The 19,628-nt window shown below is 31.4% G+C and overlaps 1 pseudogene; it reads right to left on the bottom strand.

Moving 5' to 3' along the window:
- Positions 1-4,045: 4,045 nt before the first annotated feature.
- Positions 4,046-4,164, bottom strand: LOC118609415 (annotated as a pseudogene).
- Between the last annotated feature and the right edge of the window lie 15,464 nt (positions 4,165-19,628).

Genomic DNA, 19,628 nt, shown 5'->3' with positions numbered 1-19,628 from the left:
GTATACATAAAAGTGAAAGCAAAATCAACTTCTTTACTTTCTGATTTTGATTCTTCTGCATCACTTTCCAACTCAGAATCCATTTCTGTGCCTTTCCACACATTGTGTTCCCTACTTTCAGAAGTATTAGGGATTAATATGTTCTGAGATTTCCTTTTAAAAGAGTGATAACTACTTTGATGTCAATCTACATGTGTAGTAGGATAAAAAATTAAATATCTAAATTAAGAAGGAAATAATTTTTTGGATTATTAGCTGTTCTATTATTATATATATATATATATATATATATATATATATATAGTCCCCACCACCCAAAGGAAATTCAACAAAATGAATGGAGATAATGATTTTTAAAAATCTTATTGAATTGATTTAATAGGATAAACAATTGGTTAAGAGTGCTCAAATAATTTGATATAGTGGTGTTTTTTAACTCAAAGAAAATATAACACAACAGACACCTGGTCTCTTAAAATGTCCAATTTTAGATATTCAGCTTCTTTAATAAATAATAACCTATTTTGGCATTTCTCTTTAGAATTCCTTAAAAGATTTTATCTGTTTTGAGATATATAACCTACTTAAATCTAAAAGGTGCGTAACCTTGATTTAGTCATAGTTCTATTATTTGGTATTTTCTAGTATACATTCATTTTCCCTCATCACTGGTTACTTCTTGTTCCTTTAGATTTCATCAAAACATATGGTGCATACATATGGATTTTTTATTTTTTTACATTTCATACTATACATTTTTTTTCATACAGAGAAAATTAAGCATGGATTTTTGCTTGTAATTACATTGTTTCACATTTATTTCCTACTACTTTATGTTCTTCCTCAGTTTCTGCTATTAGCACTTCACAGCTATGTCTTCTGGTATAATATGATAGTCTACTCCAACAACAGATAAAATCAAAGTTCATAGAACATTATGAATTCTGCCTCAACCCAAGTGAGATATCCTATCCAAAACAGGTTTTATGTATGTATTTATTTAGTTGTGTGTGTTTTTAAAGATTTTTATTAAAATATAGCTAACATATATTATATTAGTTTCCAGTGTATACCATAATTATCTAACATTTATATACCTAAAGAAGTAATCACCATGATAAATACAGCAACCATTTGACACCGAACAATGCTATTACAATATTATTGACTATGTTCCCTATGCTGTACACCACATCCCCATCACTTGTTTTATACCTGGAATTTTAAATTCTTATTCCCCTTCACCTTTCCCCCTGGCTTTTTTGATTTTTCAATAACAGTTTCAAATATTAATAACAGAAACTAATATTTTATATTAGTTTCAGGTATACAGCATAGTGGTTAGACATTTATATAATTTTTGAATTGATCTCCCTAATATCTACCTGGCGCTATACATAATTATTGTTATAGTCCTTGTGCTTTACTTTTCCATGACTATTTCCTACTACCAATTTGTACTTCTTAAGAGTTTTAAACCCTTATTTCCTTAGTGTTTTGAACAGCCAGTCAATTCTATTGGATCCTAATAGCTTGCAATAAATCAATCACTCTGAAATGCTTCGTTAAAGTTAAACAAACTCTTATTTCTCAGACATTTGAATATACGAGTCTGTATTGTAGATTTCTTAGTGACTACAGTCAGTAGTTGTCACTCCTCCTTTTATAGAAAGAATACGCAGGCTTCTTTTTTTAATCAAGTGTACATATTTAGCACTGCAATAAAGCCAATAACATAGTCAAGGAGTTTTCTTTAAAAAGTGCCTCTAAATAAACTCACCTACGTTATAGAAATACTAAGCACCAATTGAGACATCAACAGCAAGCCTCTCAAGCAGAAAAGAATTAAAAATTGAAGGAATGAGAATAATTGAAAAAGTCACTGATTTGGAACTGAGTAAAGTAAAGGTCTAGTTTGTAGCACTCACATATTCAAGGAGATGATGTTCAATTGTTTTCAATGACAATCAGCAGGAGGGAATCAAGCACCTCATAGCAATTACTGAATTTCTGCCAGAAGCTGTTATAACATTGCCTTGGGGGAGGCAAGATAAAAAAGATTCTAGCTAAGAAGCTACATCAAGAAAAATAGAAAGAGAGAGACTGTAGCAGCTTTAACTCTGAAGCTATCTGATAATTAAAGGTGCTATGCTTTGGGAGGTGGGGAGGATTCATGTAATAGCGAATATTGGATCATTAAAATCAAGATGATTTTTCTTAGGAAAAATACCACAAAATGTGATTTCTAGATCTTATGGTCAAATATTACATTTAATATGTTGTGGGTCTGAAATAATTGAGCGAATAATAAACATTTTACTCAGTATGTAAATTCACATACAAATGGAGGAAGAGAATCAAGTAAAAATTTTAAATTCTCAGATTTTAATGATATACTATGTTATTAGATGAAAAGAGCAAAAATTCATAAGAGGAAAAATCGAATTTTGTAGTAAACTATAATAATGAAAAACTAAGTAAAGTAAATGAATATAAATTGCAATAAGCTTTGTCTGGTTTAGAATTAGCTTCTAAATTTGTTGGCATATAATTAAAATATAGAAGAAAGATATTACTGATCTTCAAAGATTTAGAATATGTAAAATACATTAAATTTTAAAACAAACTTGAAGACTCAAAATAATTTCTAATTTAAAGTGCCCACAAAATCACCATTTGTAAATAAAGATTATTGTATTGAAAATGAATAGTATCCATAACTAGTAATTTATTAATCTATGTATTTATAAATATTACTGAATAATGCTGAAAATAATATTTTTAAGAAAGGTAATTAGAATTTGATTTTTAATGTAGATTGTAGAAGATGAAGCTTCATAAAGCTCACAGATATATAAATATCTATCTTTGAATTATACTATGTCTTTGAATTATACTATGAGTCTCAATTCTCTGAGTTACCTTATGCAATTTAAAATTTTAGACATAACATAACAGTAAGGTTATGCAAGTACTGCACTATCTTAATACATTCATAGATTTTCATCACAACCGATAAAATAGTCTTTTTAATTTCATTTTCACATTGTTAAATTTTAATACATTTTGTGCTCAAAATATTATCTTTTCTTCTTTTTTTTTCTTATTTTGGAGTGATGGAAAGGGTAATGTAAAAAGTAGTTTTTTTCTTTATGGATCTATAAGATTAAAATAATCTCGTTTCTCTCTATTCATTTAATTCTTATTCTTAATTCTGATAAAATTGTCTTTTCTTAGCTTTTCTATTTCTAGCAGTACCTTATCAAATACAACAAATGACAATAAATATATTCTATTAATGGTGTTTTCCAACTCCTTGTAGCAGAGACAAAATTTCACTAGATATGTGATCGTTTAGTGTATTACCAAGGACTGATTTACCTTTTTTTAATTTGCCATTGCATAGCATTAATCGTTATTTTCCAGATTCTAAATTCACATCTTCCCTGCAAATTAATGAGTCATGCCCATTGATGAGCTGCTTCAGTCAGGAGCTATGTCAGTCAGGAGAAAGTGTTTATTCTGCAATAATATTCAACCTGAATATCTCAGGGACATAAAAGTTTTATTTCTTGGCCGACACTTGTTAACTGTGCATAGTTTGGGTAATACTGTAAAAGGCCATCTTTCCCCGATCTCCAAGGCTAGCAATATTCCACATAGTATGGTATTCATTGGCTTAGTCCTAGAACAAATTTAATATTCACAAAATATATAATTTCTTGTTGTTTCAAGGCATGGAAATTTGGGAATGTTTGTTACCATCTCATAAACTTGACTGCTCTCACTTGTACAAAGTAAATTTTGAAATATCTATTTGTCCATGCAGCTGGAAAGGGAAGACTTCCTTGGTGTCTTTTTGTGTTGAGTTTCTGTCCTTCTTGATTTTAGTAACATCATTTTATTTTTCAGAAAAAACTATAAGTTTGATGTTATTGTTATTTTTTTTTTTTAATTTTTTTTTTTTTAAGAGAGGCAACCCTTGGTTGACCTCACAGATTGCAAGGACCTTGTCAGTTTACAATCCCTTATTTTGTATTTTTTACACCTACAGCACCTGGCCTTCCTAGGTGGTCTCCCATCCAAGTACTAACCAGGCCCAGCCCTGCTTAGCTTCCAGGATCAGATGGAATCGGGCTTGTTCAGGGTGGCATGGCCGTAGACAATATTATTTTTTAAATCGCCTCAATCCCAATCAAAATAAATACCACTTACAATTGTTATTTCCCATAGATGATAAACTGAATATCCTCTCTCTATTATAAGCACAGATAGAAGTACATTTATGGGTAATAATCTTAATGGCATGGCCTACACAGAAAGCACTAGTTATAGTATCACTATACTATAAATTACTTTGTTTTATCTCATTTCCTTGGATTACTCTTTATGGTTATGTAGCTATAAAAATGTTTAAAGTAGGTTAGAGAGAATACATTATAATGTCTACATAGACATCACCTGTATTATATATAGAGAGCAGAGCTAGATCTTACCTCTTTTCTGGCTTGATGGATGCTCTGTTTTAGTCCATACACTCTCTATGGATCCCTCACAGAAAAAAGAACTAGCGATAGAAATACAATAACTTCTATTAGATTTAACTTTATTACCTTACCAAGAATTACAAGAGCGATTATATATAAACACATATATAAGAAATTTATTATAAGGAATTGGCTTATGTGATTATGTAATTGTGGGGCTAGCTAGTCTGAATTCTGTGGGGCAGGCAGGCTAAAAACCCCAGCAGGTGTTGAAGCTGTAGTCTCGGGTAAAATTTCTTTTGTAAGAAACTTGTTTTTGCTATTATGGCAGTCAAATGTTTGGATGAGGCCCATCCACATTTTGAGAGTAATCTCCTTTCCATATTCAACTGATTGTAAATGTTAGGCACATGTACCAAACGACTTCACAGAAACTTGAAGATTAGTGTTTGATTAAATAATTAGATACTAAGGCCTAGCCATGATATATAAAATTAACCATCACATCATCTTTTGTGAATTGCCTTCTGTGTCATTTTATCTACTCTGACAACATTCACTGGCTTATTTAAAGTTAGAAATTAGCAATTTAAATCATGTGTGATGATACTGAAAAATGTAAATTAGCTATTTAAATAAAGCTTTTCATGGATTCTTAAAATTTAGTGTATATCAATTTTTTTTGTAGAAGAAACAAAACAATCTTCAAAATGCACATATTAAGAAATTTAATTAGCTACGAGAGTGAAAAGCAAGCTTCATAGTTTCATATTTACCATTCGTCTAACAAAAACCATTTTTTTAAAAGATGGAAAGTAGATTTTGTTGTTACTGGCAATACAAGGGATTTCTCAATATTGTATGTTTCCCTGTCTTCATCTGACATTTTATTATTTAAGGTGCACTTATAAATTTGCCTTTTTAAATATTTTAATAAAAGCATGGTGACAAATTCTGATTGTTCAGTTCCCTTATAATATACTAACTAATGATTAGGTCTAAGAAGGAGTTTGGTTCAAGTACTTTTAGCATTATTAAATTAGAGAATTTGCCAATTGAATTTGTACTTCTCTACCTTCCAAGTAGATAGAATGCATGAATTATTTCTTGCAAAATTATGTTATTGTAATCATTTTGCCTTGTAGAAATAATGTAGACATGTTCCTTGTGCACATTCTGAAAGCTGCAGAACATCATACGAAGGACATATAAAGCTACATATTTGTATATACACATATTTTTGTAGATGTTCATAATAGTTTGAAACCATTATGACCTCAGTTTTGGGAAACAGTAATTTTGGCAAACATTAAGGTAGGTAAATTCTGCTAGCATTTTACCAAGACATTTCTTTCCTTCATCCATTGTTATAAGATTGTATAGCCCAGCTCGCTAGAGAGAATATTCCTTAGCCTCTCTTTCATTTACATGTGGTATTGTGGCCATGTTCTCTCCTATGAAATGGAAGCAGAAGTAATTTGTGGTATTTTTCACAGAGTGTATTTGAGCTCTCCTCCCTCTCTTTTTCCACCTTCCTTAATGAATGTATATTACACCAAGGCCCCAAAATAAAGGAGACAAAAGATGGAAGGACCTGAGTTTGCTGAGACAAGCGGCTTGCAGGCCTTGATCACCTTCCCTGGATTGTTCAATTAATGATAAATAAAAAGTAATCATGTTTGGGCCACAAATGTTTATATTTAGAGTAGTTCATCCTAGATTAACTAATTTCCTAAGAATAAACCCGTTTTAGTTTCGTAAGGCTGCTGTAACAAATCACGAAAACCTGGGAGGTTTAAAACATCGGAAATTTACTTTCTCACAGTTCTGGAGATTTGAAGTCCGAAACTAGATGTTGGCAAGGCTGACTTTTCTCTGGGACTCAAAGGGACATTCCTCTCTTACCTCTTTCTGCTCTGTACCCTCATTTCTGACAGCATTTCCTGTGGCCACATCACCACAGTTCCGCCTCCATCATCAACACAGTCTTCTCTTCCCCCTGTATCTCATCTCTGTGTGTCTCTTATCATGACTCTTAGGATTGGATTCAGGGCCTCCTCAGATAAACCTGGAAAATCTCATCTCAGGATCCTTAATATCCTCCCATCCTCAAAAGGCGTTTTGTTGTTGTTGTTGTTGTTGTTGTTGTTGTTGTTTTCCCAAATAAGGCCCCATTCAGAGATTGTGGAATTAGGGGTTGGCAATATCGTTTGGGAACCACCATTCGATTCACTGGAGTACCCTGAAGAGGTATTATGAGATTATGTCTTTCCTTCATTAGGTAGTTGCACTGTCTACAATGTGTCATACTGGTCACATAAACATTCAATAAAAAACCCTTGAGTCTTTATTAAGGAGACCCTTTTATAATTTTACATACCAGTTATAAATGAAAGTCCAGAGTCTCCAACACATTTAAAAAAGTGAAATTTATCAGTCATGTTTGAATTACAAAATTAGCAAATGGACAAAATACAATAAGAACTTTTCAAAAATATCTATCTTTATTTATAGGAATGAGATTTATGTAAAATGAGATTTGTATGTCACACTACAGAAGCAGGCCATAGTAACACGACATTAAAATGGACTCTTTCTACCTCAGTTTTAGCCGAAGGATGAACACAATAAAAACCAAGAACTCTTGAGACAGAAAATGAAAATATGTTTAACAGAGGGGGATTTCCAAAGAGGATTTCATTTGGAGAGAGGTCTATGTGGCTTTCCCCAGCATAAAAACAGGAGAAAAGGATGAAAGGCTGAGATTTCTAACTCCAACTGTAGTGCAGAGGCCTTTAACAGAACAACTCAGCGTGTGCCATGTGCTCTGGTAATTGGAGGACATGAAGGGCCATTTCCTGGCTCAGGCTTGGAAAGACATCATGATCTGTGGGGTAGCAGTGTAAGGGCTGCATCTGGGAGAAGTCAGCAAGAGCATGGACCCCAGTGGCTACGTGGATTCTGCAGGAGGGTCAGCCTGACCTCATTTCAGAAGGGAGCCTGCCCTATGTCAGGCCCCAGAAGTAAGAAAATTCCTGAGGCATGAGCTGCAGCTGAGGTGGAAGCATGGCCCACACAACTGGGAAGTCTCTGAAGAATCCACAAAATCACTCACAGGGTAAAGGCTTTCTTAAACATCTGCCATGCCTTAGAGTAAACAGAGCTTCTTAAGGAATTTCAAGTAAAGTGAGATTTGCCTGTCTGTCCATCTAAGTTATCCTCCTTCCTTTACTCTGAGAAAAGAAATGTGACCAGTGAATGAGAAAGAAAGAGGAAAGTCCCCGGTCCTTCTCAGGAGGAAGGTGGCAACCCTACAACAATGCCTAACTGGGAACTGGGGTGGGAGATATGGGGTTGCTGGCGGGATATATGCAAATGAAAACTTCTGTAACAATGCGCATCTATAACAAAACCATTTGTTTGTATGCAATTGATAATCAGGTGAATGCAATCACCCAAATGTGACATGTTAGCTGTTAATTTTTTTTGAACTACCAAATGACGTTTGAAGTAGGGAAATATACCACTCGATCCAGCACCGCCTGGTCATTTGGCCCTTCCTCGCCCTTCCCTGAGCTTTACTCCAGAGGGTGTCTGCATCTCATCTCTTCTCCTGCGTTTCTGTCCTCTTCTCCATGAAAGCATGTAACCTACCATAATGGACACGAGTATTCCTTCTAGTTTGAAGAATCCATAAAGTGAACAAAAAACAAGGAAGAAGAAGTGTAAGGAAGCCTTAAGATTTTAAGAGAAGATTGAAATATTTTTTTTTTCTATAATTACTCTTTTAAAATTAGTTGCAGGGATACAGTACATTGGTTAGACATTTAAATAGTTGATGAAATGATCCCCCTGATTACTCTATCACCCATCTGGCTCTGCACATAGGCCTTACAACGCTATTGACTGTATTACCTATGCCCTGCTCCCTATCCCTGTGACTATTTTTAAACTACTAATTTGTCCTTCTTCAACCTTTCACCATTTTCTCTCAGCCTCCCAACCTCTGTCTCCTCTGTCAGTGACCACATTGTCCTCTGTATCTGTGAGTCTGTTTTCATTTAGTTTGTTCCTTTTGGTCCTTAGATTCCGCATATAAGTGAAATCATAAGGTATTTATCTTTCAAAATTTATGTAAATATTCTTTTAAAATTTTTCCAGAAGTTTAAATTCTCTGATCATAACTTTGTAGAAAGAGCTAACCTTGTATAACTCATCAGAATATCAGACGCATAATGTTACACCTTAAAAAATTAAATAACATATCTTTTTTGGATAATTATTCAGTAGGATAATTTTGATCCAGAAGAGAAGGTAAATATGTAGTTTATAATTTTTTATATGAGACTACTCAACTAAACAACAATCTCAGATGATCCACTGAGATTATTAATAATGTGGGATGGGAGTGATTAAAATAGAATGTAAATAAACTGGTTTTCAACTGCTGTGATTTGAACTCACCAGGTTGGTGATAACAGTATTTTTCCCACTGTCTGAAGTTGTATCTTTATGTAACTATCTATGGCTAAATTAAATTCAATATAAACAACTTAAAAAAACACCATATAGTACCGAAGCACCATAAATAAAAGATGCTATGTATACCTAAAATGTTAATAGCCAATGCTTATTTTTTTCTACTAAAAAATAGATATGGAAACATTATGTGAAAATACTAACCAAAAAATATTTACTAAAATATAGGTATGACTGACCATATAAATCATACTCATTTTCTTTAACATTACCAACTATTAAAAGTTGGATAATTTACAAATGAAAGCTTTGCAATTCTTGCACAAGGATTTTTCTTCATTAAACATATTTAATTTTTGTATGTTTGTTTTCAATATACTTCTTCATTTTAAAATAGTTCCATATTTCTATGAAAATTGAGAAAATAGTAGAGTCTCAATATAACTCCCACCCAGCTTCTCCTATTACAAACATCTTACATTGCCATAGCATATTTGTTAAGAATAACGATCCAATATTGATACAATTGTTTACAAAAGTCCACAGTTTAGCAATTTATTGGACTTACTTATTTTTAATTTAATATAATTTTTCTGTTCCAGGATATCAAATTATACTTTATTGTCATATCTCCTTGGATTATTCTTTGTTGTGAAAAATTCTCATATCTCTCTTGTTTTTCATGACCTTGGAGTATCAAAGAGCACTGATCTGGTACTTGATAAAATGGCTTTCAGATGGGATTGTTCTGATGTTTTTCTCATGATTAGATGGTTATGGGTTTTGGAAAGAAGTAAAGGGGCATTCTTTAGCACAGAATTAGAGTGACATTCTAATTACGTGTCAAGGGTATATGTAATTAATGTGACTTCTCACTATTGACGTTAATCTTGAACCTGAGGTAGTATTTGTTAGGTTTCCTCAGTGTAAAATAACTCTTTTCTTTTTCCTTTTCCCATACCGTATTATTTGGAAGGAAGTAATTATGTGTAGCCCACACTTAAGGTATAGGAAGTGACATCTACATCCTTTAAGGTGGAGTATCTACATAAATTGTTTAAAATTCTGCATGGGAAATTTATTTTCTGCTATTCATTTAGATATTTAATTATTTATTTATATCAATATGGACTCGTAATTATTTTATACTTTGGGTCACAATCCAATACTAATTTATCTATTTTGTTGTTCAAATTGTTCAAGCTTTGGGCACTGACAACTCTTTTAGTTAGCTCCTGTGTCCCTTTGTCACAGCTTCATAATTTGGTGTTGTATTTTGAACATGGGATCAGCTAGTATATTTTCTGTCCTAATTCTGGAATCAACCACTTTTCCAAGGTGGCCTGGTTTCTTTTTTTTCTTTTCTTTCTTTCCTTTTTTTTTTTTTTTTTTTTTGAGAATAGTACAATGTTTTTAGAAACCCAGTTCATGTATGGTTTTAGGTGTTTATTGATACTAAAGTATTGTTGTTAGATCTCCTCAGCTAACTGAGCAAGGCTATAGTATGTGTAGATCAAGGTAGGTGTAACACACACACACACACACACACACACACACACACACACGTTTCTATATGTAACCATTTGTATCTATGTTAAACTAAACATGACTTCGTACAGATTTCTCCAACTCTAATCTATTACAAACAGGATATTTTAGCCTGTCTCCTGATTTATTTGTAACCATCCACTCCAAAGTGAGAAATCTAGCTCCCACCATGCATTTATTCAATAATTATATATAATGTATAGTGATCTTGCTACATTCATTTATTATGACCAGAATTTTTTTAGAGATACTCTGGCATTTTCCGCATAATCAATCATGATATCTGTGAATAAACCCAGTTTCATTTCTCCCTTTTCCAAACTCTATACCTCTTATTTCTTTTACTGTCTTATTGTATTAGCTACAGATTCCAGTACATTGTTGAATAAGAGTATTAAAAGAGGATCTCCTCTTCAAAATTTAAAAGCAGCAATTAGATTTGAAAACACAGTAACCAAACTTATTTTAACTTTAAATTGCTCAGTGGATCACCTGACATTTTTGTATGCAATATTAGATTCAAACATCAATAACATCACTTCTATACTTTTAAAGGTGTATTCAAATAGAGAATGTAGCTACCAGGTAAACTAGTTTACTTAGAAGTCATTAGAGAGATTGAAAGGACAGTAAATTGTGTATTTATTGAACATATATCTGGAGTCTGGAATAAGCTTTTTATGCAGAATATGTTGGTAAATTTATCTAACCAGTTGACACTAAATCTGGAAAAAACAAACCATAATAAATACCTATAATCTATGGTAGAGCTAAAAATACATCTGAAAATCGATACAATGTCATCATTACTCTGAAAGATGTTCCCTTAGCTTATTTGCTACAGTGTATTCTCTAACAGCCATGGACTTGGAAGTAAATATGTTTCTGTCCTGATTTAGTCAACGTGGCATTGAGAAAGTTATTTTCTTATAAGGAACACACTTTCCTTATCTTTAAATGCAACTAATGTTACACAGATTCAGCCAAATAGTTTAAATATGATTGAGTTATATTTTACAGAAAATAAAAAAAATATGCCCTAGTGTAAAAATGTGTGTACAATTAAGTTAGACATTATGCTCTTGTGGATTTACAAGTAAATAAATAAAATCTCAGTAATAGTTTTGTTCCAATAAGTTAATTTGATACCTGACTAAAAAAGTATTAGAAATAACTCCTGAATAAGAAGTGCAAACTTGCTTAACTGGTACCTGTGATTCTTAAGTTAAATTTTTTTGGGGGAGGCACTCAATGAATTTTTTATGTTAAATTCATATAGTCATCAGTATAGATATTTTTCATGCCTGCTGTTTAACCAGTAGTATGATACACACCCATGAATTCTGTCACATATTTTCCATATTCAGTAAACAACTGCTTCAAATGTTCATTTTTGCAAACTAATAAATTGTAATGTCAGAAGTGCCACACTTTCCTTTAATTTGGTATGGTTAAAAACTTTTTCTAAAACACTTAGTTTTTGAAATTTAAATTTGTGTACTCTTTTTAAAAAATAGGTCTGACTAATTTGGTAGACATGCATATTTTTCAAGTAAAAGCTTAAATCACAAGCAGATAGTTAATCTCATTCTCAAAGTTTTTCTAGGATATTAGTTGACTGTATGTTCCATTAAGTATGCACTCTGAGGAGCTGAATGCATTAATATATTAATAGCTTTACTTCATTAGTAAACCTATATTCATACTTACTACAAGATTTCATAAAATTGCAGTTATAGTACAATGAACAAGAGCAATTGTGTAACAAGGGCATTAAGCTGTCTAGTGAACTGGAATCCTGAAGTTAAATTAATAGGGTAGTATGTTTACATATCAAAAAGAATATGAAAATTAGGTCTAAATAAACAAAAGAATTGAAAATGGATCAACAAACTGTTGATAAATGAATGTTTGTACCTTGTTTAACAAAAACTGTTACTTATTGATGCATTTAAGTATTATGCAACTAATTCATGAATATACCTTATGTATATCCTATGCCATTAAAGCTATAAGCATTTAATGTTAGATTAATGAAAAACATAAATGTTATCTACGCAGTTCGAAAAGTTAAACAGCTAATCAAAACTTGAAATATTTCATGTCATTTCTTTTTGTCAGTAGACAAATAATTTGGTTTTCTATCTTTGCTTAAAAGAATGACAATTCTATTCTAAGCCACAAATTTGCTTTTACTAAGGTGATTATAACTCTTAGATATCCCAGTCGATCTAAATGGAGTGTTTGGCTGCAATTGATAGTTTGCAGTAAAGATTTGGAAGTTGGTAAATTTTATTATCAGGACTAGTGGCTTGCAATTGTTCATTTTAATCACATCTAGTCCTCCTTTGGAAGTGGTCTAACATCTATACTTTTTGGGAAATTGAGATGTTAGCTATCGTCAAATGGATTTGAATTGTGGAAGCAATAATTAATTCATCACTGCATAAAATATATATTTGCAAAGACAGTAAATTCTTTCAACAATGAATTATAGAAAAATGTATAATGTACAGGGATCTGAGGTACTTATAGATGTAATCAAATTTGACGATGTTTTTATTATTGCTACTTTAAATAGCATAATTAACTTGCAGGGAAATGATAATCTAGGCCAATGTTTTTCAATTTTGACAAAACATTACGGTCACCTAAGACATAAAACAAAAACAAAAACAAAAATCTCTTATAATGACTAATTCAGAATCTCTGATTATTTGTTTTTTCTTGGAAAATTTCTGTCTACTTTATTTCATCTTTCTTATATCTCATACCTGAGTGCTGACACCTATGTAATTCTCTAATAAAAAAATTATGTTCAAATCTAAAGACTCAGAAAATAATAGTTCATTTATAAAAATTTACTATCTATTAACAACTACTAAATTATTGCTTTCATATTTTGAATACCTATAATGAAGACTATTAGGATATTAGTCAATAAGGTTAGCTCTAAGTTGCAGTGACATTATTTAAGGTTGTGCTATGTGCCTGGTTATTGTCATATGTAATCTTTGTAAGAATATTATGTAGGCTTGGTGCTCTTTGTCCTTCTCTTCATCTCAAATTAGGACAAAAATGGAGACTCAATTTCATATTCATAGGAATGATTAACTCTATTTTCGACTGTCTCATTTTGAGTATCTAACTGTCACAGGGCAGAGCATGGGCCATTTCATCCATTTAAAAATAATACATTGTCTCTGTGGAGATAGCACTATCATTTGTTTTTATTTTACTGAGGCATCTCTCTTTAGATTGAAATATTTATTAAAGGGAAAAGTCCAACTCCCAAGACATGTAACCAAAGGATGAGATTTCTTAATTCACATTTTATCTGAAACACATTCGGCTACCTATATCAGTATGGTAGGTTATAAGATGCATTTTAAAACACAATGTTTTGATCAAACTATTGAGCCTGGAGAGAAATAGTTTCTTTTTTAAGTTAAAAATTTATTATTCACTGTTCATATTCCCATACATTATGCATTTATTCATTGTTCATGCTCGCTGTGCTTCTTTAAAAAATAATCCATAACAAAAGTATACTAGACTAATAGAAAAAATTTGTTTCTGCCTCTTCAAGTCAAAGCTATGGGAAGGTGACATGAAATGAACATCTCTAAGAAACACTTAATTTTTATAAAGAAACACTTTTGCTTTTTACTTCATTAAAATAAACCTAAGGTTTAGATCATATTGCTTCAAAATATCTTCTAATGGCAATAAAGAACATGTTGCAATATAGACTGAATAACGATTATTATCTTGTATGAACATGTATATAGTTTCTTCATCATGTTTGAGAGAGGGGAATTGTGAAATAGACAATAATAAACCTGAAAGAAATGTAGCTATGTGATGATTTATATAGTTACAGGCCAAAATCATTGTTAAGGGTTTTATTATGACAAAGCAGTTATGCAAGGGCTATCTTCCTGAGGCATAAAAAGGAATTCAATGACCAGAAGAATTGCTGTTATGTTAAGAAACACTAGTGAGGGGTTGATATGTAAAATTTATAAAGAATTCGTACAACTCAGAATAAAAAAAAAAAAAAAAAAACCTGATTAAAAACTAGGCAGAGAACATGAATAGACATTTATCTGAAAGGGACATACAGATAACGAAAAAATGTGAAAAAAAGCTCAACATCACTAATCATAAGACAAATGCAAATCAAAACCACAATGAGCTATCGCTTCACACCTGTAATAATGGCTATTATCAGAAGGAAAACAAAGAATACCTGTTGGTGAGGCTATGGAGAAAAATGAACCCCTGTGCACTGTTGGTGGGACTGTAAACTGGAGCAGCCACTATGGAAAACAGTATAGAGGTTCCTCAAAAAAAGTCAAAGTAGAATTATCATATGACCCAGCAATCCTACATCTGGGTTTTTATCTGAAGAAATCAAAAACACTAATTTGAAAAGATACATGTACTTCTATGTTCCTTGCAGCATTATTTACAGTAACCAAGATATGAAAGCAACCTAAGTGGCTATCAATAGAAAAAAATGGGTAAACAGGATGTGGTATACATATAGACAATGAAATAATAATTGGCCCTAAAAAAGAATGAAATTTTGTCATTCGTAACATCATAGATGGACCTAGAGGGTATTATGCTAAGTGAAATTAGTCAGACAGAGAAAGATAAAGATTGTATGATTTTCCTAACATATAGAACCTAAAAAATAAAACAAATAAACCAACATAACAGAAAACAGATTCATAGATATAGAGAACAAACATGGTTGTCATATGAAAGGAAGGATGGGTAGAAAAATTAAAGGAGGTTAAGCATAAACTGCCAGTTATAAAATTAGTCATAGGGGTGTAAAGCACCACATAGGGAATATAGTCAATAATCTCATAATAACTGTAAGATGCTAGATAGATACTAGACTTATCGTGGTGATCACTTCATAAGATACATAATCGTGGAATCGCAATATGGTATACCTGAAACTAATATAATATTGTATGTCTACTATAATTTTAAAATACATTTAAAAATAAAATAATAAAGGGCCATGAAGAAATATAGAATTAAAGAAAATCATGAATTAAAGGCAGAGTAATACTTTTTGATGCTTTTCACATACTTTCAATAAAGGAGAAAAATAGTTCGTGCAAAAAAGGGTAGTCTTTTTTAGTGTTTTCCTGTAGTCTTAGAGGAATAAAAAGACATGTATCAGTCGTGATTCAAACATGACATCTTATCCGACAAAAGTAATGTTAATGTAGCTAAATTTGCTAGAGTTGTAATAGGTACCATAATGATTTTAGCAAGGGATGTATTTGCTTAACTTTTACAACAGTTAATAAATTTGGTTAGATTGGTTCTAAATGCTATATCCTTAATGGTTTTTTTCTTAACAAAAAAGTAAAGTAGAAATTATTGTCATCATTACTTAAGGTAAAAATAGAGTTGACAACCATTTGAAAAACAGAAGCCCTATCATTTTCAATGATGTAGATAGACCTAAAGGTTATTATGCTGAGTGAAATAAGTCAGACAGAGAAAGATAAATACCATATGATTTAAGTTATATGTGGAATCTACAAAACAAAAAAACAAACTAATCAAAAACAGACTCACAAATATAGTGGACAATTTGACGACGAACAGAGAAGAGAGGGGTTGGGGAGCTGGGAGAATGGGTGAAGGGTTAAAGAAGTACAAATTAGTAGTTGATAGATGGTCGTGAGGTTGGGGAGCATGGCATAAGGAATGCAGTGAGCATTAATATATTGACTAGGTGGAAAACAAGAGGAGAGAAGGAGTAATTAGGGTGGTCATTTTATAAACTACATAAGTGTCTAACCAATGTACTGTATACTTGAAACTAATTAAAATAAATAAATAATTTTTTAAAGATAGAGTTGAAATATCACCTTTACTAGAATTTAGAGTTAAAATATGAATAAAATATTCAAATAAAACTTTTGATAGCAGATAATATAACAGGAGTCACAAATGAAAATATTTCTATTTATCTATTTGAAACTTTTTGAATATTTAACAATGTTATATGAACAGAGGATATATGAATGACTAATAAGACTCAAAATTATATTCTATTTGTGATCAAGGAGCAAGTCAACCAGAAGCAGTTTGAATCTCTCAGCTTCCTAGTAAGAATAGCAACTTCTACCTGTTTTATGTTAGAAATAATTTTTTTAAAAAATCTAGAAGAAATTTAGAGAAGTTTTCTACATAAGGATATGATTTGTAGTATTGATTAAAGTCATATCAAATATTACTCCATAATTTTCTCTATATTAAAATATTTTATTATATGTAGTGGTAGAAGCAGGTTCCAACTTAAAAATGATTATGTATTGCCAGCAGCAACCTAATTTGAGGTTTGATTTTAAAAATATTCTCTAACTCTTGTTTTAATTTTCTTGTTTCTACCAGAAGACTCCTAGAATTAGTGTCTACTGGAGCACTTTCCTTTTTGTTATTGACTTTTTAAATTTTATTTTGCGATTAACTGCCAGTATATAAAATTTTCTATGGCTTTTCTGAACTGCCTTAAAAATGCTATATTTATGATAATGATCCCTTTAGGTATTACTTTTTTCTTCATCTGGTATTTTTAGTTTATAATCTTTTAATGATATATTTTGATACATAAATTTTAAAATCCACACAGTTTAGTATCTCCATCTTTTCCACCATGGATTCTAAGACATATTGGGGAAATAAGTGATGAACTAAAGGTGTTATTCTTCCTTATTCTTAAGAATTACCAATAAGAGAGATTAGTATAATGTTGATTATTCAGAAAACAGAAAGAGTGATTAGACATATGTTTTCTTCAATGCTTTAAGTTCAACTATTTCAACTCACTTTAAAATTTAAGAATTCTTATTCCTCTTAATAATTTTCTAATCTTTTTACATCTCCTAATAATTTGTTTATTGGTGATTCACTGTAAAAAAATATATATATAGTAAACTATGTCAAGCATTTACAGCCCAAAACTGGAAGTTCTATAAAATCTGCTAAGCTTATTTAAAAGTGAGGTAGATAGGGGTAAGGCAGATCAAATATTTGGTGGGGAAAAAAAGTGAGTTTCAGGGTACAGATAATTCATGATCCCAGTTTGTTTTTAAATGTTTTGGGAGGAAGGGGCATAAACAAATGTTTTACTTAGAAATATCTCCCCTACTGTAATATTTTATAACTATTCAAGTATTCTTTTTCAATATTCTGTTAACATTTTACTGTTTTATTTTCAAGAATGCCTTCACTAGAGATCAGTTTGGCATATAATATAAAGTATGGATTTGTTCTTTTCCTTCCAAAAGAAAGTTTCACATGTCAATTTCATTTAGAAACTAAACCATTCCTTACTCAGAGACTTCTAAACCTATGATTGTCAGATATTATGTTCTCAAGTATATTGGCTTTATTTCTGGGTGGTCAATCTGTTGTACTTATTTATGTTTGCATTTATTTGGCAACTTTTTACTTTCAGATTGTAATTACAGCATAAAGAGATTTGAAAACCTAAGATGAAACCCTCTTTTCTCAATAACTTTTATTCATAAAATGTTATTTTTCCTTTGGGAGATAATAGTTTTTTAAAAGAAAAAAAATTTACCTCACTGATTGCGAACTTCTTTGTTGACATACAGCATGCATGACTTTTAGACTATTCTGTATGGTTATATAATTACTATTACAAACATTGGTAAAATAATAAAAACAATAGATCTACCAGACACATAGATCCATTCAGAAAATTAATTCAGTCTGCTACTTTCACTGGTGACAGTTTTAATCAATTAATATTGATTGCTACAAGTAAGTGTGACTCAAAACTAAGATCAATAGGATTAAGGGGCAACCACAATGATCAGACACACTGATAATAGCAAAAATATATTCAACCAGTTTTCCCATGTATTGGTTTATTTAAAGAGCAAATGAAGATAACTGTAAAGTTTAAGGAGTGAGGATAAAACTCTCATTAATATCCGCAGTGACAAGTGTACAAGAACATTTCTGTTAAAGAACTGAGCGAACTCTTCCTAAGAGGATACCAAAAAGAAAATCTCATTTAGATTAATTCTTTTAAGAAAACATTTGCATATATTTATAACTTATTTTGAGAATTACAAAACTAAGGTGAGACACAATGAATATTAGTAACACTGTAATATTAACAGATATTAAATCTAAGAACACAGCATTTCTCAGTGAAATGAACACATTGGGATAATTTTCAGAATTTGGAAGTAATCTGCATCCATGACTTAAATAAAACTAATCTATAATGGATAATATTTGTTATCCAAAAAATAATATAAGAAGATTAAAAATGTATGGCTATGTCATTGTACAACAAAGAAATGTAATCTATGTAGTGAATTCAAATATAAAAACACAATATAATCATAGGTAATGCATTCTGGGATTCAGCACATTTATCCCAATGTGTAATTATGCCTTCATTGTTAAAACATTTTGACTGATGCATGTCTCCCCTATTCTGTAAGCACCAGACCAGCAGGGACATTCTATCACATTTTCACCATGATTTACCCGGACAGACTGTTCAAACCCTTACTAACTGTAAGACATTCTTTAAGCAAAAAGGTAATTTTTTTTTTTACTTCTAACACATCATCTACAAAACTGAAATACCAATAGTATCTACTCTACTTTGTCATGTTCTTCAGAGTTCAATATAAAACTGAAAGCAACAAACAAACATAGCAAAGGAATAGAGACTCATGGACAGGCACAGTCGACTCGTGGTTACCAGAGGGAAGGGGGAGGGCGGAGAGGTAGATAGGACTAAAGGAGGTCAGATATTTGGTGATGGAAGGAAATTTAACTTTGTGTGGTGAACATACAATGCGATATATATATGATGTGTTATTGAATTGTACACTTGAAACCTATCTGATTTTATTAACCAATGTCACCCCAATAATTTTAATTAAAAAATGGGTGAATAATGAAATCATTCATGTGAAAAACTTAGCAGAGTTCCTGGAACTTAGTAAGCAGTCAATACATGTTAACTCTTTATTGAATCCTTATGTTCCTTACTCAAAACTGAATGATATTCATATGTGCGTAAAT

The sequence above is a fragment of the Rousettus aegyptiacus genome, unplaced genomic scaffold, assembly GCF_014176215.1.
Source record: "Rousettus aegyptiacus isolate mRouAeg1 unplaced genomic scaffold, mRouAeg1.p scaffold_m13_p_11, whole genome shotgun sequence".
NCBI classification, from domain to species: domain Eukaryota; kingdom Metazoa; phylum Chordata; class Mammalia; order Chiroptera; family Pteropodidae; genus Rousettus; species Rousettus aegyptiacus.
This window is presented reverse-complemented; position numbering and strand designations above follow the sequence as displayed.